Raw genomic sequence first — 25,578 nt, 5'->3', positions numbered from 1 at the left:
TTCCCTGCAATAGAGAATGCCCGGGAGGATTTCGTGCTGTCTTCCCATCCACTTCACACCGGCCCCAGGGGACAACTGAACTGTGAGTACTACTACTATACTCGGCACCTCATCACTAGTACGCTCACTCACTCAACCACTACACCCCTGTGGCTGGGTTGACGCAGTAGCACTGTACTTTCATTAAACGTTTTATATTTTATTGGCGCATAGGGGGAGATTTATCAAGTTGGTGTAAAGTAGAACTGGCTTAGTTGCCTATAGCAACCAATCAGATTCCACCCTTCATTTTCCAAAGGAGCTGTCAAAAATGAAAGGTCCCACCTTACACCAATTCGATAAAAGACCCCTATAGTTTATGTTGGTGGGGGTCTTAGCTTTGTGACCCCCACGATCTCTAGAATGAGGGGAGAGCGCATTCTCTCTCACTGCTGGACGGGAAGCGAGACAGGCTCTACAGAAAGTCTATGGGGCCCGTCTCGCACAGCAAGGAGAGAGAGCGTGCTAAGCTCATGCTTCTCTCCCCTCGTTCTAGAGATCAGACCTGTAACATATCAAAAGCTTATTTAAAGTATAGTGCCACTTTTAAAGGGGTGTGTCTCTGCTTCTGTAAGGGCTCATGTACACGAACGTATTTTCTTTCCAAGTCTGTTCCGTTTTTTTGCGGGACCATTCATTTCAATGGGTCCGCAAAAAAAAATTAAGGTATTGCGCATGCATTCCGTTTCCGTACATCCGTATTTCCATTCCATAAAAAATAGAACATGTCCTATTATTGTCCACATTACGGACAAGGATAGTACTGTTCTATTGGGGGCCAGCTGTTCTGTTCCGCAAAATACGGAATGCACACGGACGTCATCCGTATTTTTTGCAGATACATTTTTTACTGACCGCAAAATACATACGGTCATGTGCATGAGGCCTAACAAAGCAGTCATCTTTTTTTATCTTGGACCTTCATCCCGCTCCCTTTTTCTTAGCTATAGTAGGGAATAGATGCTAAAAGAAGAAGCTCCTATACTAGTTTTAGCTTAAAATAAAACACTCAAAAGAGTCACAAAAAACATAAAGTATTGTAAGATCGATTATCTTGTAGCCGATCACTAAGCCATCTATGGTTAAAGTGGACCTGTCTCCCTGTATGGATGGGTTAATAGTTACCAACTACAATTCTTATAATTCTGCATTGTGCAATTCCTCTGTTATTCAACCTTGAAATGTATGCAAATATCGGAGGTGTGCTACCAGATGCAGTTCCTGAAGAAAAGTGACTGTTTCTGGAACCATCTCTAACAACCCCTTGGCCATTCAAAAATATTTAAGTTATTGTGGTTGTGAAGAAAATGTCAGGATTCTTGCACTAGTAGGTCATTAGGGCATTGGATTGCTGCACATTTTGATTGAGTTTATTTGGCGTATCGTGCAATTAAAAGCAATTATGGCAAATTATGAAATCAAAACTTTTATGTGGCCTAGAATTACTAGAGGGAGATCTCTGGTTAAATATGAAATTCAGCATGAAAACCCCAAGCCCTGGAGAGAAGGGCAGAGTACAGTAAATCTATATTACATCACATATGGAATGGCATGTCTTTATTACTTGCTAGCCTCAGATGACCTGCCCATAACAACTGCACCATCAAGCTTGCCACAAAGGGCAGTTGACCTATTTATGTATGTCTCCACACTGCTACATATCTCTGCCACGCAGGCCCCATCAGGGTCCAAATGTATGGAAATTGGTCAGATAGGGAGGTACAGTAGTCATCTATGAAAGCCCTGCACAATACAGAGCCATCATACAACTATGTGCATGGGCCCTTAGTGAGCGTGCAGTAGGAGATTGATAAAAAAAAAACATCCAAAAATATGCACCACTTCTCACGGACTGATAAATCATGGCTTATGATCCTGAATAGTGATGAGGAGCGAAGTTTCCAAAAATTCGATTCGGCTGCTTCGCCAAACCTCTACAAGAAATTTAATTCATTACGAATTGCTTCATAACGAATCACATTCCATTGTATGGAGCGGGCGCAATGGCGGGGAACGTCATTTAACCCCTCAGATGCCGTGTTCAATGCTGATCGCAGAATCTGAGAGTAACATACAGCCTATCAGGGGGTTAAGCGAGGTAAGTTATACACTTACCTCATCCATTTGATTGGGGAGAAACCGCTGCGACCATCTTGATTAAAGAAAATGGGTGGCGAGGTTACATGTTAGCACGCCAGAGAATTGGCGAGTTTTCTTCAATCAAGATGGTCTCTCCGCAATTAAATGGATAAGATGAGTATGTTTTTTTTTGTTGTTTTTTTTTACCGCCATTTCAGGAAAGATTGATTTATTTCATTCGTGGTGAATCATTTTTCTGAAATTTTGATTGAATTCCACTTTGTTAACTTAGTACATAGCAGTTTGAATGAGCCCTATGTGTGATCTATAGGATGAGAAGGATATTGAGGATAGTGTAAAACTGTGTTAGGGCTCCTTCACACATGAATTTGGTTTTCCATTTTTTGCTGATAAAAAAAGACCAATAAAAACGCATGTATTTTCATGTCACATGTTTTCATGGCGTTTTTAGCCGTCTTCCTTTTTTCACATATGTGAACAGAATTTTTTATCAGGCTTTTTTGTGGGAGTGCTACTTTAAAGCCCCATACACATTACTGTGTCATCGCTTGCACCTGCCGTTCTCAGCTAATGTGCGTAGGGAGCTCCTGCCTGTCCCCCGATAGATGATGTCAGGGGAGAGAAGGTTTGGGTGACATGTTCGTGGAGGTAAGCCATCACCAGAAGTGTCTGGTAGCAGCTTTCCCCCCTCTCCCTGTTAAATACACATACACGTTAGAGCTATTACATGCGGCGATCTCCTCGGTATAGAGAGGAGCGATAGTTATGCCATCGCTTGTCCCCATACTGAATCACTGTTTGCCGGCAGCAGATCATGATTACACACAACGATCTGCCGCAGGGAAACAATGATTTTTAAACCTGTTGAAGGACTTGGATTGCCCGATGAACGAGCGCTTGCTCGTTCATCGGCTAATCAGGGGCAGTATTACACTGCCAGATCATCGCTAACGAGCGTTACTACGAACAATCTGCCAGTCGTAATACATGCTTTATGCCTGATTTACATTGTCAGGATTTGGTCAATAATTTCTATTAGTGATTTTGAGACAAAACCAGGAGTGGAGCCTCCACATAGATAAGGTATAATGGACAGATTTGTTCCTGTTCTGTATTTTTGACCCGCATCTGGTTTTGGTTCACAATCACTGACCAAACACTGACTGTGTGAATGAGGCTTTATATAAATTAAAGGCAAATGCACTTTCATTGGGAAATCCAACCCAAAGTGATCTTTTGAATATTGACTCTTTGATTTTGTCACACCATTCTGGGCACTTTACAAAAACTTCCGCCCCACTGGACAACCCCATTAAAGTACTAATATTGTTAGAATCCAATGATCTGCTGAATTTTTTTATTATTGGGGTCTACTGACACTCTACAGCAGGTATGCTCAACCTGCGGCCCTCCAGCTGTTGCAAGACTACAACTCCCAGCATGCCCGAACAGCCTACAGCTATCAGCCTACAGCAGGGCATTGTGGGAGTTGTCGTTTTACAACAGCTGGAGGGCCGCAGGTTGAGCATGCCTGCTCTACAGTATATGGAGGCCTCCTTATGACAAGATCACTTTGGGTTGGATTTCAGGTATGCCACTGTATAGGCCGACCCATGACTCTGGCCTTGATTGTAAAAGTAAACGTGTGATGTATGTTTTTTACAGCGTCTCTCTGTATAGGAAAGCACAGCAGATGTATACCAGACAAAGGTATACCCAAAAGATTCTCTTTTGGAATATGCTGGATACGTGGGGGCATATGGGCACATTCAGTTTGTACATCTGGAGCTTTTCTGGTGCATATGCCGAACATTTAGTACAATGAGATGTGAACAACTAGGGAGTCCTTCAGCCTACTCACTGAACTGGCCATCTGGGTGGTGCAGTTTGAAGACATTCCTGCCTATATCTCTGTTCTAGAGAAACCAGTAACTCAAGAGATTTGACCTCAATACTGATGCACTAAAAGCAGGGATATAGCACAAGATGTCTTAACAATATGCATCTCTCAAACCATTTTGGATGGTTGTGTAACACCCCCGAGTGGCATTACCACTCCTACGCCCTGCTTCTATCTGTGAATGCTAATATAATGTTATCTTATGCATTTATTTCCAGGTCCTTAGACACTGTGCACTTATAATAATGTTATGTAATTGTTCATGTAATGTGCCTGGTTCTCCAGCAGGGGGCAGCAACTATGGCAGAGCTACACTTAGAGATAATGGAACTCACCATTCCATTCTCCCCACCTTTCTTGGTCAGAAGTGGGCCAGTCCTGTTTGCTACCAGAAGGAGGTAGGGAGTTCTGGTGTTTTCTGGTTGAGACTCCATGTTGGAGCTGCCAGGATTCTAACCTATTCCCTGGCATAATCCAGAGTCAGACTACAGAGAAAAGTTGCAGCATCCTGCAGAAGCAGAGATTCCATTTAAGTCTGTTAGTACAGCAGAGCCAAAGAGAAACCGATGTAGCAGGGTTGAGATTGTTTGCCTGCCAGAGTTAATGCTAAAGCTTGCTGGAACCAAGATAAAAGGAATCAGCCGGCACTCACTCAGTGCACGCCACACGGGATAGGAAGCAATCCCCACTTAAAATCCAGAAAAAATCCTAGCAGTCGTGTCTTGTATAATCGTGATGTTTTATTACATCAAATCAAAAACGTCCTATAGCCAGGACGCGTTTCGGCATACATGCCTTTATCAACAAGTAAAGGTATACTCAAATAAACAGGTATATATAGAGAGATAATACCGCCCATCATGACGTCACCCACCCGGAAAAGGGGTGGGAGGGGGGGCCAAAGTATCACAAAATTAACCAATGTTAAATAATATATCAGAAGCAAACAAACAGAGTAAGCTGGGCTATGCCATGTTTGCACTGATCAAAATGGAACGGAAAAGGTAATATTACCCATTCCGTTCCATTATAATAAGTGCAAACATGGCATAGCCCAGCTTAGGATCCAGGTATTGGAACAGGTTAAAAGACCGAGGAGAGGTGGAGACATGAAGAAACTGTTATTACGTAGAGAGGCGTATTGGATTCATATTTTGGACACTCTGCATCCGAGGGGCCTCAACAGGGATTATGAGATCATGCGTATTTGACATGTGATTTATTCATATATTTTATTATTTTTTTCAGACATCTATTATCCATTGAGGGATCACACACACCTGAAAATATGGTCTGCTATGTTTAATGGAGATATTTTGAAATATATTTTGAGACATGTACTCTGTTTGCTTCTGATATATTATTTAACATTGGTTAATTTTGTGATACTTTGGCCCCCCCTCCCACCCCTTTTCCGGGTGGGTGACGTCATGATGGGCGGTATTATCTCTCTATATATACCTGTTTATTTGAGTATACCTTTACTTGTTGATAAAGGCATGTATGCCGAAACGCGTCCTGGCTATAGGACATTTTTTATTTGCTGTAATAAAACATCACGATTATACAAGACACGACTGCTAGGATTTCTTCTGTAACCAAGATAAAGTCTGTAAACCGTTTGAAGTCACGCTTATGCAAATTAAAGCTGCCATTGAACTTCATCACAAAGTCTGGACTCAAATATTTTTTTCAAATACCTCAATTTTTCACCGTATTTGTCTGCTTTAGAGCCAACGCCTGGGGTTCCAGCGTATCCAGGTAGGAGCACCATGACACGTGCACAAAACATTAAGGGACATTATAGGCCACCCTGTATCACTCTGCCATTCCTACACCTGGGTACCAACACCATTTCTTAACCACTTCACATCCAGGCCATTTCCCCCTTCCTAACAGAGCTTAATTTTGCAAATCTGACATGTGTCAAGTTATGTGGTAATAACTTGAACACTTTTACTTATCCAAGCCATTCTGAGATAGTTTTCTCGTGATTGTATTTCATGACAGTGGAAAATTTGAGTCAATATATTTCCCCTTTCTTTTTAAAATAATCCCAAATTTAGCAAAAATTGTAAAAAATTTGCAATTTTCTAAATTTCAATTTCTCTGCTTTTAAAACAGAAAGTGATACCTCATAAAATATTTATTACTTAACATTCCCCATATGTCTACTTTATCTTGGCATAATTTTGGAAATGTTATTTAGTTTTTTTTAGGACGTTAGAAGGCTTAGAATTGTAGAAGCAATTCCTAAAATTAAGATAATTTCCAAAACCCACTTTTTAAGGACCAGTTCAGGTCTGAAATCAATTTGTTGGACTTACATAATAGAAACCACCTATAAATGACAACAAACTAATTTTTTGGCAGATTTTCCATTTTAATCCATTTTTTTCTTTAACACATCGAGGGTTAACAGCCAAACAAAACTCAACATTTATTACCCTGATTCTGCGGTTTACAGAAACACCACACATGTGGACGTAAACTGATGTAAGGGCACATGGCAGGACGCAGAAGAAAAGGAGCGCCATATGTTTTTGGAAGGCAGATTTACCTGAACTGGTTTTTAGATGCCATGTCCCATTTGAAGCCCCCCTGATGCACCCTTGAAGTAGAAACTCCCAAAAAGTGACCCCATTTTGGAAACTAGGGGATAAGGTGCCAGTTTTATTGGTACTATTTTGGCATACATATAATTTTTAATTGCTCTATATTACATTTTTCGTGAGGAAAGGTTGGCACTGTTTTTATTTTTTACAACATTCATCTGACGGGGTAGATCATGTGCTATTTTATAGACCAAGTAGTTAAGTACTTCTGCTGATCGTCTGGTGCAGGGGCTCGTTTTTTGCCGGAAGTGTTGACGTTTTTATTGGTACCATTTATGGGTACATATGATTTTTTGATCATTCATTATTTCACTTTATGGGGCAAGGTGACCAAAAAATTGGTTGTTTTAGCACAGTTTTTATTTGTTTATTTTTACAGCGTTCACCTGAGGGGTTAGGTCATGTGAGATTTTTATAGAGCAGATCGTTACGGATGTGGCAATACCTAATATGTATACTTTTTCTTATTTATTTAAGTTTTGCACAATAATAGCATAAAAAAATAATAATTATGTTTTAGGTCCATTTCACACGGGCAAGAATTCCGTGCGGGTGCAACGCGTGAGGTGAACGCATTGCACCCGCACTGAATCCGGACCCATTCACTTCAATGGGGTTGTTCAGATGAGCGGTGATTTTCACGCATCACTTGTGCGTTGTGTGAAAATCGCAGCATGTTCTATATTCTGCATTTTTCACACAACGCAGGCCCCATAGAAATGAATAAGGATGCGTGAAAATCGCAAGCATCCGCAAGCAAGTGCGGATGCAATGCGATTTTCACGCATGGTTGCTAAGGAGACGAGGGATGAGTGAGGCCTCTTTCACACTACAGTATGTCCATTTTAGTGTTTTGCGGTCCGTTGTTCACATTGTGGTTCTGTTTCCGTTCCGTTGTTCCGTTCCGTTTTTCCGTATGGCATATACAGTATACAGTAATTACATAGAAAAAATTGGGCTGGGCATAACATTTTCAATAGATGGTTCAGAAAAAACGGAACGGAAACGGAAGACATACGGATGCATTTCCGTATGTGTTCCGTTTTTTTTGCGGACCCATTGACTTGAATGGAGCCGCGGACCGTAATTTGCGGGCAATAATAGGACATGTTCTATCTTTCAATGGAACGGAAATACGGAAACGGAATGCATACGGAACACATTCAGTTTTTTTTGCGGAACCATTGAAATGAATGGTTCCGTATACGGACCGTATACGGAACGCAAAAAACGGACCGCAAAACCGAAAAAAAAAACGGTAGTGTGAAAGAGGCCTTACCCGGGACCCCATTTACTTTATTATTTTCCATTATAACATGGTTATAATGGAAAAAAATTGCATTCTTTAATTCAGAATGCTAAGTAAAGGGTCCATTGTGGGGTTAAAAATAAAAAAAGTTACTCACCTCATCCACTTGATCGCGCAGCCAGGCTAGTCTTCTTTCTTCTTCTTGCAGGACCTGGCTGGAAAAGGACATTGACGTCACTGCCCTTACCACGTGGTGAGTGCGATGACATCACCGAAGGTCCTTTTCCAGCCAGGTCCTGCAAGAAGAAGAAAGAAGACAAGCCTGGCTGCGCACATTTTTTTTATTTTTAACCCCACAATGGACCTTTTACTTAGCATTCTGAATTAAAGAATGCTATTATTTTCCATTATAACCATGTTATAATGGAAAATAATAAAATATACAGAACATCGATCCCAAACCCAAACTATAGTGAAGAAGTCCGGGTTCGGGTCTGGGTACCACAGTCAGATCTTTATCACGCGTGTGCAAAACATATTGCACCCGCGCGATAAAAACTGAACATCGGAACGCAATCGCAGTCAAAACTGACTGTAATTGCGTACCTACTCGCACGATTTTTGGACACACTCATCTGCAAGGAGCCTTAGTGTCTCCATAGTTTGAGATCCATAGCTTTTTAATTTTTTGACTGATTGTCCTAATTAGGGTCTTATTTTTTGCAGGATGAGGTGACGGTTCGATTTCTACTATTTGGGGGGGCATACACTATTTTTGATCACTTGATGTTGCACTTTATGTGATGATAGGTGACAAAAAAAAAATTTGCCACCGTTTTTTTTTTTAATGGTTTTCACCTGAAGGGTTAGGTCATGTAATATTTTTATAGAGCTGGTTTTTACGGATGCAGCGATACCTAATATGTCTACTTTTTTATTTATTTTACTTTAACACAATAATAGCAGTTTTGAAGAAAACAAAAACATATTTTAGTGTCTCCATTGTCTGAGTCATATTTTTTTATTTTTTTTTACCAATTGTCTTAGGTCTAATTTTTTGCAGGATAAGGTGACTGTTTGATTGGTATGATTTAGGGGCATACGCCTTTTTGATCGCTTGATTTTGCAATTTTTGTGATATAAGGTGACAAAAAATTGCTTTTTTTGGCACTGTTTTTATTTTTCTATTTTTTACGGTTTTCACCTGAGGGGTTAGTTCATGTGATATTTTTATAGAGCTGGTTGTTATGGATGCGGCGATACCTAATATGTATACTTTTTTTATTTATTTCACTTTAACACAATAATAGCATTTTTGAAACCAAAAAATGATGTTTTAATGTCTCCATGTTCTGAGAGCTATAGTTTTTTTTTGGTTTTTTTTAGCGACTTTCTTATGTAGGGGCTCATTTTTTTCGGGATGACGTGACGGTTTTATTAGTACCATTTTGTGGGACATACGCCTTTTTGATCACTTGGAGTTACACTTTTTGTGATTTAAGGTAACAATGGTAAAAATGGCTTTTTTTTTACACTTTTTTTTATTTTTTTTATGGTGTTTATCGGACAGGGTGGATCATGTGATATATTTATAGAGCCAGTCGTTACGGATGCGGCAATACCAAATATGTCTGTTTTATTTATTTATTTAAATTACTTAATTGGTGAGCGCTGTGTATGCAGCGATTTAGAAGCCAGGGACACCCAGGAATGATCCCTGCCTTGTCTCTGGGGTGGCCTGCTGTCACTGATGTTCCAGAACGTCCATTCAGAGATAAACATCCACCCATAGAACGTTTATATCCTATAGGCGGATATGAAGTGGTTAAAGGGACTCCGTCCCGTTGTTGCTTCATTGCAACTAGCGTCACAAAACACTTATCTAATCTTAAATCGACCTCTTGCGGACCGCTGTTGTTGCAGTTGCGTGTAGTGCTTAGAACCTAAGGCTGAAATCTTGAAGGATACTTTCCAGATATCAGAACATAATGTAAGTGTCTAAGTAGCTTTTTCAGATTTTCCTTTTCATGATGTTAACTGCTCTTTGTCATAATTTGCTAACTTTTCCCAAGCCTATTTTTTCCATTAACCCCACCTCCAGCACTTCATCCATCATCCCATTTATTCTCACAGCTGTGCAGAAATACCGAAAAATCAACCAGCACGTTTTATGACTATAATAGGTCTTCGGCTCTATCTTTTCGTGTGTTCTTGGGGTCACAAAGTGAGAGGAGCCGAGTAGAGAGGTAGATGGAGAATCAAAATTCTGCCACATCTCCTGAAACCCACTGCAGCCCAGCAGCCGAGGAGGTGTGAAAAGAATGGCTTTTCCCAATAAAATCGACTTTTTCCTCTACACAAAGCCAGGAGTCTAGCCTAAGGGTTCCTGGTTTTTAATATGCTTTAGGAGGGGGGGGGGGGGGGGCTCGAAATGAGCTGAAGGTCTTTTGAAAAGAATCCAGACAAGTTATCTTGTATTGACTGTACAGAAATCACATTGTTTTCCTGGTTATAATATAGACAGAACACGCGCAGGGTTACGTCCGTGCACTGGGTACTGTATCTCTGAGACACTTCATCAGAGCTATTCAAATAGAGTCAGAGAGCTCTCCTCGTGATATCTTTATAATGACATGCCTTAGGCTACGTTGCCTGGAGCCATATCCAAGCAGTGGCCTCTCCACTAGACTGCATATTGTAGCAGTTTTCTCATCACTGGCTGTCTGGAACACATTGTATTGACTACCATTGCCAGACTATATAGGGCCCATGGATGATGGCAAGTAGCCCCCTTCTCCCCTGTGTGTATGGTGCCGCCTAGTGGCGACTATAAAATGAGAGTAAACACAATCTTGACAAGAAGACTGCATTTTGGCTGCCAATTTCCCAGTAAGCACAAATGCTCCCAAAAAAGTGTACACCATCCTCAGTGGCATCCATAAGTGCCCCAGCTACAGGTGACCCCTTAAAGGGGTTGTCTGGTTTAAAAATAATTTTTTTCTGCCAGTTAAAACCAGATAGCAACACATATCCTTTTTTCTAATCTGTCTTTATTTTTCAATTGCAGATTTTTAATTATCTTTTTCTTGAAAATGATTATTGGGGGTGTCCTCTTGCCTGAGCTGTTATGGTATGAATTACAGCAGCTATCATGGACACAACACACAGGAGAGGACATCATTGACTTCTTTGGGAGAGTTTTGTAGGCATGGTCTGTGACCTGTGCAAAGGTCAGGAGGGAGTAGATAAGCTGTGATATCACCTATTGTGAATAGTGGGTCCTGTGTTATAGATATATATATATATATATATATATATACAGTACAGACCAAAAGTTTGGACACACCTTCTCATTCAAAGAGTTCTCTTTATTTTCATGACTATGAAAATTGTAGATTCACACTGAAGGCATCAAAACTATGAATTAACACATGTGGAATTATATACGTACATAACAAAAAAGTGAAACAACTGAAAATATGTCATATTCTAGGTTCTTCAATGTAGCCACCTTTTGCTTTGATTACTGCTTTGCACACTCTTGGCATTCTCTTGATGAGCTTCAAGATGTAGTCACCTGAAATGGTTTTCACTTCACAGGTGTGCCCTGTCAGGTTTAATAAGTGGGATTTCTTGCCTTATAAATTGCGTTGTGGAGAAGTCAGGTGGATACACAGCTGATAGTCCTACTGAATAGACTGTTAGAATTTGTATTATGGCAAGAAAAAAGCAGCTAAGTAAAGAAAAACCAGTGGCCATCATTACTTTAAGAAAGGAAGGTCAGTCAGTCCGAAAAATTGGGAAAACTTTGAAAGTGTTCCCAAGTGCAGTCACAAAAACCATCAAGCGCTACAAAGAAACTGGCTCACATGCGGACCGCCCCAGGAAAGGAAGACCAAGAGTCACCTCTGCTGCGGAGAATAAGTTCATCCGAGTCACCAGCCTCAGAAATCGCAGGTTAACAGCAGCTCAGATTAGAGACCAGGTCAATGCCACACAGAGTTATAGCAGCAGACACATCTCTAGAACAACTGTTAAGAGGAGACTGTGTGAATCAGGCCTTCATGGTAGAATATCTGCTAGGAAACCACTGCTAAGGACAGGCAACAAGCAGAAGAGACTTGATTGGGCTAAAAAACACAAGGAATGGACATTAGACCAGTGGAAATCTGTGCTTTGGTCTGATGAGTCCAAATTTGAGATCTTTGGTTCCAACCACCGTGTCTTTGTGCGATGCAGAAAAGGTGAACGGATGGACTCTGCATGCCTGGTTCCCACCGTGAAGCATGGAGGAGGAGGTGTGATGGTGTGGGGGTGTTTTGCTGGTGACACTGTTGGGGATTTATTCAAAATTGAAGCCATACTGAACCAGCATGGCTACCACAGCATCTTGCAGCGGCATGCTATTCCATCCGGTTTGCGTTTAGTTGGACCATCATTTATTTTTCAACAGGACAATGACCACAAACACACCTCCAGGCTGTGTAAGGGCTATTTGACCATGAAGGAGAGTGATGGGGTGCTGCGCCAGATGACCTGGCCTCCACAGTCACCGGACCTGAACCCAATCGAGATGGTTTGGGGTGAGCTGGACCGCAGAGTGAAGGCAAAAGGGCCAACAAGTGCTAAGCATCTCTGGGAACTCCTTCAGGACTGTTGGAAGACCATTTCAGGTGACTACCTCTTGAAGCTCAAAGAGAATGCCAAGAGTGTGCAAAGCAGTAATCAAAGCAAAAGGTGACTACTTTGAAGAACCTAGAATATGACATATTTTCAGTTGTTTCACTTTTTTGTTATGTACGTATATAATTCCACATGTGTTAATTCATAGTTTTGATGCCTTCAGTGTGAATCTACAATTTTCATAGTCATGAAAATAAAGAGAACTCTTTGAATGAGAAGATGTGTCCAAACTTTTGGTCTGTACTGTATATATATATATATATATATATATATATATATATATGTATATATTATCTGTCATTGTAATCCTGCCTGTAAGGATAAGCAGAAAACTACAGTAAAGTGATCTGTACAGACCAAGAAGTTGTGCTTATTGGCCAGTACAAAAACTGCAGAATTTTTAATTTTATTTTTATTTTGCAGTTTTTTTAAGTAGTTAGTGACACGGAAATTTTAAAATAATTACCCAAAATTCTTAAAAAATATGTTTAAAATAAAACCTAATTTAAATAATAATTGTAATAATTTTCTGACGACACATTACCTTTAATAATGAATTCTGCAGCTTTCTAATATATTGTGGCCCCTTTCTAATATACTATGAATGGCAATTTTAGGTTCCAGTCTTAAAAAAAGATTGTTACAGTGGATGTAGCCAAATTTATGAAAAGGTGCGCACCTCTTAATGTAGTTGGGGCATTTGGGAGTAAATTGGCACCAAAAGGTGCACAATTTTCTGTGTTTACTACTTAAAGGGGTTATCCAGTATCTACAACAACCCCCCCCCCCCCCCCCCCCTCAGAGGGAATGTACTTACGCCGCTCCTGGTCCCCGACCACAGCTGCTGCTTCTGCCTGTACACAGATGAAAATATCCGGTGTTAGGGGGGAGCAGCCAATGGCAGGCGGTGCTGGGGATGAGCCTCCCAAGCGGTACAAGGGAGGCTCGTCCCCGCCTGCCATTGGCTGCCCCCCCTCCTGACACCGTGTGTTTTCATAAAAAGAAACACCAACCTCTCCATCATGACCACTCCTGCTTTTCCACATTATGGTAAGCGTAGCATAAAAAATTTAAAACATTGTGCAATTTTGTTGTATGCAATGATTTGTAACAATATTTAGCACACTTTATGCTAGCTGGCACAAATATGTTGTAACTGTGTGTGTACGTTTCACTTGCTCATCATTTTTACGATATTAGTTTGCTGTCAGTGAATAACACTTTTTGTACATCCAAAGGCTGAAAAGACTACAGTTCTGTCCAGTATAGACAATGCTGTGTGACAGTGGCGTAACTAAAAATTCGCTCTCTTAGATGAGGCCTGGCAGCTGCTCCGTCCATGTCCTCCAGTGTCTCTGTATATAATATTGTTGATGGGGCCCTTCTGGGTGGGCACCTTCTGAGTATGGGCCCCAAAACAGCTGCTTCACCTACAGCTACACCCCTGCTATGTGAGCAAAACATATTAGCAGCTGCACAAATCTCACTGGTGGTTTGTTACAATGTATCAGTCTGGAGGCCAGTCTGTTTAGCTCAGGGTGCATTCACATGACCATATGTAATTTTGCAGTCCACAAGACGTGGATCGGCAAAAAATACGGATGATGTCCATGTGACGGACATGTTGCATTCGTTTTTTGGGGGGACCCCTTTTAACAATGTCTATTCTTGTATGCAAAATGGACAGGTATAGGACATGTTCTATCTTTTTTGCTGGGCTGCGGAACGGACGGACATATGGATACAGACAGCATCCGGTGTGCATGAGCCTAAGGCCTCTTGCACACAAACATGTGCTACCCGTGCTGTAGACAGAAAATTGTGGTCCGCAACGCATTGACACTGACCGTGGGCCAGCCGCATGCGGATCGCGACCCCATTCACTGGAATGAGGTTCGCGATCCATCCGTTTCGCAAAAAGATAGGACAAGTTCTATCTTTTTGCGGAATGGAAGCACGGAACGGAACCCCACAAAAGCACTCCATAGTGCTTCCGTTCTGCACCGCATCTCCGGATTTGAGCACTCATTCAAGTGTATGGGTCCGCATCCGTGATGCGGCATGCACACGGCCGGTGTCCCGTGTATTGCAGACCCGCCGTATGCGGGCTACAATACTGCCACGGGGGACACAAGTTCGTGTGCAAGAGGCCTTAGAGAGAAATATCTAGACTGGATTTAATTATATCCACTTCTCAGCAAAGAAGATTAGATAGTTGTAATGCACTTTTTTTTAGGTGTATTTTGTGCGTGTCAGTGGCGTAACTGCCAGGGAAGCAGGGGAAGCGGCTGCTTCAGGGCCCGGGCTGACAAGGGGCCCGGCGCCTGACAGTCAAGTTTAATCTTTTTTATTTATATACAAATTACCTTCCTAACGTGACCAAGAGGTTGTCCCTCTGGCCGTTTGTGCCCAGCCGCGCCCATTATCGCCAAGCCCACCACCGCCCCGCTGTTAATTATTCATTGCTGTCCTCGTCTTTTTTTTCTTCTAAGTGCGCCGTAGTCTCGTGCATGCGCTGATGTTACTCACGTCCGGGCCCATGCGGCTTTCTCCGCTTTCTGGCGCATGCGTGATTACTTGAGGCTGCTGCCAGGACACCGCACGGGCCCGCACGTGAGTAACATCGGTGCATGCGCGAGACTACAGGCACACTTAGGGAAAAAAAAAGACGAGGACAGCAGTGAATAATTAATAGCGGGATGGCGCTGGGCTTGGCGATAATGGACGCAGCTGGGCACAAATGGCCGGAGGGACAGCCCTTTGGGCATGTTAGGAAGATAATTTGCATATAAATTAAAAAGATTTTTAACAAAAATAAAAAGGACAGGTGGGGGTAAAAATAGTATATAAAAAATTTGGCAGGGGACTGTGGGGCCCAGGCACTTCTAGTTACGCCCCTGGTGCGTGTGAAGTGGGTGGGGAAGGGGACGGGCGGGCAGGCTTGTCTCATTCACCATTTTCTACACTCGGAAGCGGTCTTGCATTTCTAAGCAGTGGTGGATGCACTGAAGTTATGGAGAAGCCAGTGGCTCTTCACAACTTCGGCAGATCCTCCACCAGCTATGGGCCTTTATTAAGACCGAAGTCTCAAACACCAGGCAAACGTGCCTCAATAGGCCTGCACATAAAATGTGAACAGCACACGGACCGCATTTGTATTTTGCGGATCTGCAATTTGTGGGCTGCAAAAGAATATGGTTGTGTCATGGGGTCTAAACCTAACACTTTTGTCTAGAAATGCTACTCCAGTTTTCTGCACCCCCTCCCTACTGAAGTGACTTTGGAGCTTTTTTAGGGTGATTTTTAAAAAAAACAACTCCCAGTCATAAATCTGAAGTGAGTCTAAGGCCTCATGTACACGGCCGTGTTCCGCGGCCGAGAGCGGACCGTGGAAACCCGGTCGGGATTCCTCCTGACAACATGAGCGCACGGTGTCATTGGTTGCTATGACGCCGTGCGCTCCCTGCTGCCGCCACAGTACAGTAATACACTGGTATAGATCATACCATATAGATCATACCAGTATATTACTGTATTGCGGCGGCAGCAGGGAGCGCACGGCGTCATAGCAACCAATGACGCCGTGCGCTCAAGCTGTCAGGAGGAATCCCGGCCGGGTTTCCACGGTCCGCTCTCGGCCGCAGAACACAGCCGTGTGCATTCGGCCTAATTAAGGATACTTTCACACTAACGTTAATATTTTCCGGAATTGAGATCCTTCATAGGTTCCCAATACTGGGGAAAAAAAACGTTTTGTCCCCATTCATTGTCAATGGGGACAAAACGTAACTGAACAGAACGGAATGCTCCAAAATGCATTCTGTTTCATTCTCATAGCAGAAAGTGGATCCTTCATGACCCACAATGCAAGTCAATGGGGACGGATCTGTTTTCTCTGACACAATCTGACACAATAGAAAACCGATCCATCCCCCATTGACTTTCAATGGAGTTTATGACGGATCCGTCTTGGCTATGTTACAGATAATACAACCGGATCTGGTCATAACGGATGCAGATGGTTGTATTATCAGTAACGGAAGCGTTTTTGCTGAACCCTGCTGGATCCAGTAAAAACGCTAGTGTGAAAGTAGCCTAACATAGCTAACCATGTCCGCATTTCCAACTAAATTTCAAAAAGTGGCAAAAAATATGTGTGCAAGAGACCAGAATTTCTGGCATATACAGACGTGGACAAAATTGTTGGTACCCTTTGGTCAATGAAAGAAAAAGTCACAATGGTCACAGAAATAACTTTAATCTGACAAAAGTAATAATAAATTAAAATTCTATAAATGTTAACCAATGAAAGTCAGACATTGTTTTTCAACCATGCTTCAACAGAATTATGTAAAAAAATAAACTCATGAAACAGGCATGGACAAAAATGATGGTACCCCTAGAAAACACAGAACATAATGTGACCAAAGGGACATGTTAATTCAAGGTGTGTCCACTAATTAGCATCACAGGTGTCTACAACCTTGTAATCAGCCATTGGGCCTATATATATGGCTCCAGGTAATCACTGTGTTGTTTGGTGATATGGTGTGTACCACACTCGACATGGACCAGAGGAAGCAAAGGAAAGAGCTGTCTCAAGAGATCAGAAAGAAAATTATAGACAAGCATGTTAAAGGTAAAGGCTATAAGACCATCTCCAAGCAACTAGATGTTCCTGTGAGTACAGTTGCACATATTATTCATAAGTTTAAGATCCATGGGACTGTAGCCAACCTCCCTGGACGTGGCCGCAGGAGGAAAATTGATGACAAATCTAAGAGACGGATAATCCGAATGGTAACAAAAGAGCCTAGAAAGACTTCTAAAGAGATTCAAGGTGAACTTCATGCTCAAGGAACATCAGTGTCAGATCGCACCATCCGTCGTTGTTTGAGCCAAAGTGGACTACATGGGAGACGACCAAGGAGGACACCATTGTTGAAAACGAATCATAAAAAAGCAAGACTGGAATATGCCAAACTACATGTTGACAAGCCACAAAGCTTCTGGGAGAATGTCCTGTGGACAGATGAGACAAAAATCGAAGTTTTTGCCAAGGCACATCAGCTGTATGTTCACAGACGAAAAAATGAAGCATATCAAGAAAAGAACACTGTCCCTACTGTGAAACATGGAGGAGGCTCTGTTATGTTCTGGGGCTGCTTTGCTGCGTCTGGCACAGGGTGTCTTGAATCTGTGCAGGGTACAATGAAATCTCAAGACTATCAAGGAATTCTAGAGAGAAATGTACTAGCCAGTGTCAGAAAGCTTGGTCTCAGTCGCAGGTCATGGGTCTTGCAACAGGACAATGACCCAAAACACACCGCTAAAAACACCCAAGAATGGCTAAGAGGAAAAAATTGGACTATTCTAAAGTGGCCTTCTATGAGCCCTGACCTCAATCCTATTGAGCATCTTTGGAAGGAGCTGAAACATGCAGTCTGGAAAAGGCACCCTTCAAACTGGACACAACTGGAGCAGTTTGCTCATGAGGAGTGGGCCAAAATACCTGCTGAGAGGTGCAGATGTCTCATTGACAGTTACAGGAAGCGTTTGATTGCAGTGATTGCCTCAAAAGGTTGCGCAACAAAATATTAAGTTAGGGGTACCATCATTTTTGTCCATGCCTGTTTCATGAGTTTATTTTTTTACATAATTCTGTTGAAGCATGGTTGAAAAACAATGTCTGACTTTCATTGGTTAACATTTATAGAATTTTAATTTATTATTACTTTTGTCAGATTAAAGTTATTTCTGTGACCATTGTGACTTTTTCTTTCATTGACCAAAGGGTACCAACAATTTTGTCCACGTCTGTATCTGAAGAGAATTCAGACAGCTAAAAGTTGGCTTACGTCGTTAGACAGGAAAGAAACTGTGATCATTTTGGTGCATTGAAAGACCCCCTGTCTAGTCAATCCGGGCCAAAGTGAATATCAGAACTTTTCATTTATACAGTGGTTATGTTTCATTTACATAAAACGAGAAAATCCCTTTTTGGCGTGTACCCAGACATTGCCTCCATTCACTTGCTTAGGCACAAACTGGCCCTGGAATATCCGAAGATCCGGCAATTCCCATACAGTAAGCTCTTCAGGGGATTCTGGTAAAGTTTAGCCTTCTAACTCCATTAATTTACTTGGAGGGTTTTTTCAAAATGAAGCGTCGCGCCCTGTTTATGTCTTTTATTAACTGTTCACAGACACTTTTTTTTCATATTTGGACTCAGGAGAATACAGCCCTTTGTCTGACTTACTGTACACCGACTAAAATGCTAACTGTGTGACAGGACAACTACTGCACATGGAATTCCCATATCTGCCAAGAGCCCACGGGCATGAAAGGCCTAGTTTCCAGTGGGTGAAAACAGCTTAACCCTTCACTATCAACAGGGCAAAAAATGAGCAGACTCTCCTAATCTAAAAGTTTTGATACCTGCTGCCACTCACATATGTGTGACACTTGTGATGACTTCATATCACGAGGTGTCGGACTATGAGAAACACCAGGAGGATTGTAGATAGAAAGAAATGCCCTCGTTTATCATAGCAACCAATCAGAACTCAGCTTTCAGTTCTTAAACAGCTCTGGAAACATGAAAGCTGAATTCTGATTGGTTGCTCTGGGCAACAAAGACAGCCTTAGGGCTCATTCAGACAGCCATAGGTCCGCATCCGTTCCGCAACTTTGTGACCCATTCATTTCAATAGGGCCACAAAAGATGCTGAAAGCACACTGTGTGCTGTCCACGTCCGTAGATCCATTTCAGTGCCCCACAATCAAGGAAAAGAATATACATATTGTGGTGGCCCTGCAGAATGCACTTGACCGGTATAGGTGTTTTGCAGAGCCGCAATTTGCGGACCGCAAAACACCTACGGCCATCTGAATGAGCCCGTACTCTAGACAGCTTTGATAAAAGAAGACCCTTGTGTAGCCTATGACAACCAATGAGATTTTTGCTCACATTTTTTCTCCATAATTTGGAAATTAAATTGGTTGCTATGACCAACAACACAGGGCCACGAGTATAATAAAAAAAATGCACAAATGGTAGAAAAGAGGATTGGTGGTAAATGTACAAATCTCAATCATATTAGGCTGCCTCATGAATGGTTCATCAAACATATCAATTTAATTTACAACTACAGTATATAACACCTTACACTACAGTGAAAAAACAAACAAAAAAAACAGGACGGCAACCCTCCCCCCCCCACGTGTCCGCATCTCTAGCTCCATTCCGTGGGGCTGCCAAAAAAAGAACATCTCTTATTCTTGTCGGTTTTGCGGACAAGAATAGGCATTTCTATTATGGGTGATCCGTTCTGTTCGCACACGGGCAGCATCCGTGTTTTGCTGACCGTAAAAAACACGGTGCGGTTGTGTACATGAGCCCTACGGGTGGTGTTACACACATAGCTTTTTATGGCGTGTGCGTTCTACATTTTTCAGTCCTGCATATTCCTTCCTATGTTAGAAATGCCTATTCTTTTCTTCAAGAATCGGACAAGTTCTATCATTTTTGCAGGGCCGCAGAATGGACATACGGATGCAGACAACATGTGGTGCGCGGTCAGCATCTTTTGAGGCCCCATTGAAATGAATGGGCTGCATTTGAACCGCAAAATTTGCAGAACGGATGCAGACTGAAAATACGTTGGTGTGAATGGGCCCTTCGTCCTCTTTATATAAGGCCTCATGCACACGACCATTGTGTGCATCCGTGGCCGTTGTGCCGTTTTCCGTTTTTTTTCGCGGACCTATTGACTTTCAATGGGTCCGTGGAAAAATCAGAAAAAGCACCATTTGGCAGCCGCATCCGTGATCCGTGTTTCCTGGCAAAAAAAATATGACCTGTCCTATTTTTTTCACGGCCAACGGTTCACGGACCCCTTCAAGTCAATGGGTCCGTGAAAAATCACAGATGCACACAAGATTGTCATCCGTGTCCGTTTTTTCCTATCATTTCAATGGCAAACTTGACTTAGATTTTTTTTTCATTTTTCATGTCCGTGGATCCTCCAAAAAACAAGGAAGACCCACGGACAAAAAAACGGTCACGGATCACGGACCTACGGACCCCGTTTTTGCGGACCTTAAAAAAAAACGGTCGTGTGCATGAGGCCTTACACTGATGTATACCCAGCACCCCTTAGTCCTCTTTCACACGAGCGTGACGGATTAGGTCCGGATGCGTTCGGGGTGTGTTCAGGAAAACTCGCACCACTTTGCAAGCAAGTTCAGTCAGTTTTGTCTGCAATTGCGTTCAGTTTTTTCCACACAAGTGCAATGTGTTTTGATGCGTTTTTCACGCGCTTGATAAAAAACAGAAGGTTTACAAACAACATCTCTTAGCAACCATCAGTGAAAAACGCATCGCACCCGCACTTGCTTCCGGATGCAATGCGCTTTTCACTGAAGCCCCATTCACTTCTATGGGGCCAGGGCTGCGTGAAAAATACAGAATAGGGCCTCATGCACATAACTGTTGTTTTGGTCCGCATCCGAGCCACAGTTTTTGCGGCTTGGATACGGACCCCTTCACTTTAATGGGTCCGCAGATGCAGACAGCACTCCGTGGCCCCGAAAAAAAATATCACCTGTCCTATTCTTGTCCAGTTTTGCGGACAAGAGTAGGCAGTTATATCAATGGCTGTCCGTGCCGGACACCATCCGTGTTTTGCGGATCCGCAATTTGCGGACTGCAAAACACACCACGGTAGTGTGCATGAGGCCTATAGAACATGCTGTGTTTTTCACGCAATGCAGAACTGATGCATGAAAAAAACGCTTATGTACACAGACCCATTGAAATGAATGGGTCAGGATTCAGTGCGGGTGCTATGTCTTCACGTCACACATTGCACCCGCTTGGAAAACTCGCTCGTGTAAAAGGGGCCTTACTCTGTTGGCTTGATCTGTAGCCCAGTTGAATTTTTTTTTTTTGCAAAATGAGTAAAATACAATAAAAAAAAAAGCCTCCATAGCCTTCAATTCAGAAAAATGCCATTAAAAATTGCCACAAAAAGCTGTGACACCACCCTATCGTGGTTCTGCAGCAGATGTCACCCCTCTACACTGAAGTGGGCAACATATGCAGGACATACTTTGGATTTAAGAATTTGCACCGATTTCTACTTGGTAAATTTCCAGTGTGTGGATGAGATTTGATACTTATTCGGCTGCAGATTTTCCATTCGCAAATTCAGACAAAATCCGCAGCCTTTTTGCCCTCTGTGGACGTGGTCTCAAATTGCCATTGTGTAACGTCATCCACAGAGATTCAGAAGATGGTGAATATAAGCCATCTTCTTTACAATGATCTGAATGAAGCAAGTTTTATATATATATATATATATATATATATGTATGTAAAGAAGGACGTATGTGTGTATGTTCCGTGATCACTCAAAAACGCAACCATCGATTTCAACGAAACTTGGTATACACATCCCTTGCTACCTGGAAAGAAATCTTGTGGGAGTCTCAGCTATCTAGGACGTACCGTTCCTGAGATATTCTCAAAAAATGACCTCCACTAGCCAATACAAGCATGCAAGTCTTTCTATTTATATGCCAACTGCCATACACACGGTCACATGTCCCTTATCAGCCAACAGAAGCTCGCAGGCCCTTAGTCTCCACATACACACAGTTTCACTACAGGTTTGCATAACAACCCAGCCATTTTTCTTCACTATTGTAGGTCGGCTTTAGGCTAGGGCTACAGGACGACAATAAGTCACACGACACATAGGGCACAACTTCACTGCTACATGCATCCATCTTGGATGGATTGTTTGCGACTGTCGTGTCGCAGTCACTGCATGTAGCCGTGCGACACCATAGCCTATCATTATAAAAATTGTTGCATGACATTGGTACGACAAAATGTCACGTGACACATGTCCTCATGTAGCCCTAGTCTTAAAGGGGCAGGGCGCTGTGGAGGTCACTGTTAAGTTGTCAGGGGCCACAATTAAAGGTGCAGCTGCTGTGGAGGTCACTGTTAATGGGGCAGGGTCCACTATTAAAGAGGCAGGCCGCTGTGGAGGTCACTGCTAAAGGGGAGGGCACTGTGGAGTTCACTGTTAAAAGGGCAAGGGCCACTATTGAAGGGGAAGCTGCTGTGGAGGTCACTGTTAAAGGGACAGGCACTGTGGAGGGTCACTGTTAAAGGGGCGGGCAATGTGGAGGTCACTGTTAAAGGGGTGGTCACTGTGGAGGTCACTGTTAAAGGGGCGGTCACTGTGGAGGTCACTGTTAAGGGGGTGTTCACTGTGCAGGTTACTGGTAAGGGGGAGGGCACTGTGGAGGTTACTGTTAAAGGGGCGGGCACTTTGAAGGTCACTGTAAGGCGGGCACTGTGGAGGTCACTGTTAAAGGGGCGGTCACTATGGAGGTCACTGTTAAGGGGGATGCTGTCAATATCTTTTAACGACACACACAAACATTAAGTGAAATAGATTAAATATACCTGTGCGAAGCCAGGTCCTTCTGCTAGTATAACTATATAAGGTGTACTCCTATAGCAAACATTCCCTCCAGTGATGGCCAGTTCGCAGTGTTCGCCGACGAACACGTGTGATCTGCCATCTTTACTCCCAAGTCCGGCGATGCAGAGGTAAGTCTTTACCTGTGCCTGCGCCGCGAGCCGCTCTGAAACACATGCGGTCACCGGGAGCAGGCAGTTCCGAGAACAGCCCGATGAAGAGTGAAGATGGCAGATCGCATGGGTTCGTCGGGGAACACTGCGAACTGGCCATCACTGATTCCGTCCACCTTACTGTCAGTGTTTTACTATAGCCTGGGCCATAGACCCCAGTTCAGACAGAACAGGCTGCCATAAACAGCAGCCAGTCTTCTGCAGAGTGGCTAACAACATGCTGCAGAAAATTAGATCTCCTACCCATAGTTTATAGGTGTTTTGCTTTTTAAAGGGAAACTGAGCTATTATTATGATTAGTATTAATTTTAAAGCACCATTATTCCATAGCGCTTTACATCCAGATGGGGTTACACAAATATAAAAATACAATAAATAAGAAACTATTAACAGTCTGGTACAGAGGGGTAGAGGACCCTGCCCGCAAGAGCTTACAATCTATAAGAGCTATTGTACAAGGCGTCTGATCTGCTCAGCCTCATGTTATAGAGCGATTGATATATGGCTTTCTGGGAAGAGATCCAGCAGAACTTATAAACTATTCATTGATATTCCCGTTCATTCTGGGCGGTCCTACTGGATGATTGACAGTCTGTCCTGTATAAGTGTGCATGCAGAGATAGCTGTCATTCAGTCAGTGGACCCGCCCACTGGACTCCTAAGCCCAGAGTGAGCAGGAATATAAATGAATAATTTATTAGTTCTATTGGATTTTTGCCCACTTCCGTATATATAAGCTGCTGGCTGGTTGGGTATTGTGTAATTTCCTTTAAGTATATACATGACATAAAGCAGTGATACTGAAAATGAAAAGGAATTGAATCTCCAGATTAGAAATGTGTTGACTATAATACTATCCATTACTTGTGGGTGACAAGGTACCTGGGATATTGGGTTTGTCTATCAATAGTTACTAATGTATCCTACCCATACTCAGATTTAGGCTACATGCACACGACTGAATGTGTTTTGCGGTCCGCAAATTGCGGATCCGCAAAAAAAAACAGGTGACATCCGCATGTCATCCGTTTTTTTTGTGGATTCATTGTAACAATGCCTAAAACGCACAAGAATAGGACATGTTCTATTTTGTTTGCTGGGCTACAGAACGGACATACTGATGCGGACAGCACACAGTGTGCTGTCCGCATTTTTTGAGGTCCCATTGAAATGAATTGGTCTGCATCCTATCCGCAAAGAAAAACGGAACGGACACAGAAACTAACAACGTTCGTGTGCATGTAGCCTTACCCCTAGATCGTGTGGGTTCACATCTGTGCTATACTAGAGCGTAAGCTCCACTGACAGCTATTGTTGTGATCACATTCGGTGTACTGCGCCTTGGAATAGGTCGCCACTATAAATGAGCAAACCTGTAAGACCACAACCTCCTATATGCTATTTCTGGGTGCAGACAGGGACAGTTCACCGCCCCCATACAGCTTGTGCTGCTATAATTCTTCCAGTGCACTTCCCCACTTCTGCTTTTGTGCTCTTCCCAGATTATTTCCATATCTTCGAGTTGCCCAGGACCTAATGAGAATTCACTAAGTGGTCTGCCCCCGACATGAGTGTAAACTGTAACGAGGGCTCATCTCCACATAATGGGAGGTATAGAATAGAAGTGAGGAGAGCGGACTTACCAGAGGAGTGTCTGCCTGCAGTCCTGCTCCCTGACTTTCCCTTGCAGATGATGACTTGTTCCCTGCCAGCTCGCTAGGGCTAGAGATGGCCAGGAGAGGAGGAGGCTTGGATGGGAGTAGGAGGGGTAACCTTAGACAGTGTCAGAAGGGGGGGGGGGGGCAGAATTTCAGAAGACGCTGGAACGTGCAGTAAACCAGCTCTTCTGATTCTTCTTGCTGACTGGGATGTGATAGGAGACTGGGTACAAGGGGTAACGAGCGCTGCTTTTTGTTAATGAATAATGTTGTCATGATGGACCTTTCCTGGTGGTACTGTAATAGTAATTGAACGTCCACATGGGACATATTTTGGTGTGAAAACTTTGCAGTGGATTACACCCTTTGCATTGAAAGGGGTTAATCTGAAGATGAAATCTATAACATATATTGACAAGGGGATTTTTCGAAGTATGTGAATGAGATCCATTTGCCACTACTGTGTATGCTGCTCTAGTATTGTACCCTTAGGCCTCTTTCACACGAGCGTGTCCGGATTAGGTCCGGATAAGGTTCGGATGCGTTGCGGCAAACCCACGCGAGTAGGTACCTAATTGCAGTCAGGTTTGACTGCGATTGCGTTCCGTTGTACAGTTTTTATCGCGCGGGTGCAATGCGTTTTGCTCGCGCGTGATAAAAAA

The 25,578-nt window shown here is 42.8% G+C and overlaps 1 protein-coding gene across 2 annotated transcripts in view; it reads right to left on the bottom strand.

Moving 5' to 3' along the window:
- LOC122928607 (protein kinase C and casein kinase substrate in neurons protein 1-like) overlaps positions 1-25,002 on the bottom strand; it is a 95,845-nt gene extending 70,843 nt beyond the window's left edge. The window contains exons 1-2 of one of the 2 annotated variants that reach the window (XM_044281603.1): positions 24,902-24,954; positions 13,404-13,440 (exon numbers count right to left, since the gene is read on the bottom strand). The gene's annotated coding sequence lies outside the window, so the exon portion shown is untranslated. Of the gene's footprint in view, positions 1-13,403; positions 13,441-24,901 lie in introns of both variants that reach the window. The other variant, XM_044281605.1, reaches the window with a different exon arrangement.
- Between the last annotated feature and the right edge of the window lie 576 nt (positions 25,003-25,578).

Source organism: Bufo gargarizans, chromosome 2 (genome assembly GCF_014858855.1).
Source record: "Bufo gargarizans isolate SCDJY-AF-19 chromosome 2, ASM1485885v1, whole genome shotgun sequence".
NCBI classification, from domain to species: Eukaryota; Metazoa; Chordata; class Amphibia; order Anura; family Bufonidae; genus Bufo; species Bufo gargarizans.
The sequence above is the reverse complement of the archived record's forward strand: the minus strand, read 5'-3'. Positions and strand labels throughout refer to the sequence as shown.